The sequence below is a fragment of the Octopus bimaculoides genome, chromosome 15, assembly GCF_001194135.2.
Source record: "Octopus bimaculoides isolate UCB-OBI-ISO-001 chromosome 15, ASM119413v2, whole genome shotgun sequence".
NCBI classification, from domain to species: domain Eukaryota; kingdom Metazoa; phylum Mollusca; class Cephalopoda; order Octopoda; family Octopodidae; genus Octopus; species Octopus bimaculoides.
In genome coordinates, this window is record NC_068995.1 from 55,101,085 (window position 1) to 55,102,347 (window position 1,263).

General features: G+C 37.1%; 1 protein-coding gene across 4 annotated transcripts in view; it reads right to left on the reverse strand.

Moving 5' to 3' along the window:
• LOC106881480 (uncharacterized) overlaps nucleotides 1-1,263 on the reverse strand; it is a 30,665-nt gene that overhangs the window by 13,481 nt on the left and 15,921 nt on the right. The window lies entirely within an intron of this gene.

Genomic DNA, 1,263 nt, shown 5'->3' on the forward strand with positions numbered 1-1,263 from the left:
GCATCTGCATGCATCCCCTCAATTAAAGCCATGATTTTGAGGAACCAATTGAGATGGTGTGGCCATATTGTTCGAATGGCAGATGAACGCATGCCGAAACAGCTGTTTTATGGTGAGCTTGCAGAGGGGAAACGTTATCGGCATAAACCTAAAAAAAGGTTTAAGGATGGCATAAGGACTGCTATGAAGTCAATTGGAATGGCTCCAAAAGATATAGAAGTCCTCGCTTCAGATCGAGTTGGATGGCGAACAAGGGTGTGGAATGGAGTGAAAGCATTTGAAGAGGCCAGGATGATGCAAGCAGGGCTCAAGAGACATTTAATAAGAGGAATGACCACTAAAGTGGATTCATAATATGCTAAAGATAGAACGTCAAATCGCCTTAACACGAAAAATCTCAGCCAACGCCAGAATGTAAAAATAAACAAATAGGAGTTACAGATATTTGCATTTTGCATTACGCAAGTGTCAATAACGAACTCGTGATATGAAGGTAATCGTTTTAGTTTGCATATTTTCATCTGTCTTGTTTATTTTTACATTCTGGCGTTTGTTGAGATTTTCCTTCGTAGTAAGGCGATTTGATGTCTATATTTAGCATACTAGGAACCCACTTTAGTGGTCATTCCTCTTATTAATTGTAATATAATTGATTAAAATCAATTTATACCCTAATTATCATATGTAAATATATATATATATATATATATATATATATATATATATATATATATATATATATATACCTACTCAGAGACCTACTCAAAGTGGCAGAACCGCTCACAAATGTACGAATGTTTCAGACGTTCCCAAAATTGCCAAAAAGATTTCGGTATGAGACTCGTGTATGTCACGTTTGTGCCAAAACTGCTTTCAGATGTCGAAGGAGACACTCCAGTTTCAGTTGCGCAAGATTTCCTTCATTGTGTAAATAAATATGAAACTCTTTTGAAATATTTGCCTATGCCTCTGAGTAGGTATCACCAAGCTTTTGGTAAAATTTGATACATATTCTCTGCTCTACTTTTTCAATGATCAATGCGACTATCACACGCTACGCACCTTCATTTCAGGCACTGCTGTAAACGGTGGAAGGGAGCTAGAACATTATAACTTAGTATACACGCACACCAGAGTTGCATGTCAGTCTGCGCCAAGCGGCTTTACTCAGATTGTTTTAGGTTCGTTACTATAGGAACACTTCGGAGACTTATTGATCAGACAACATACATACATATGCCTACTATATGTAGGTGTATATAT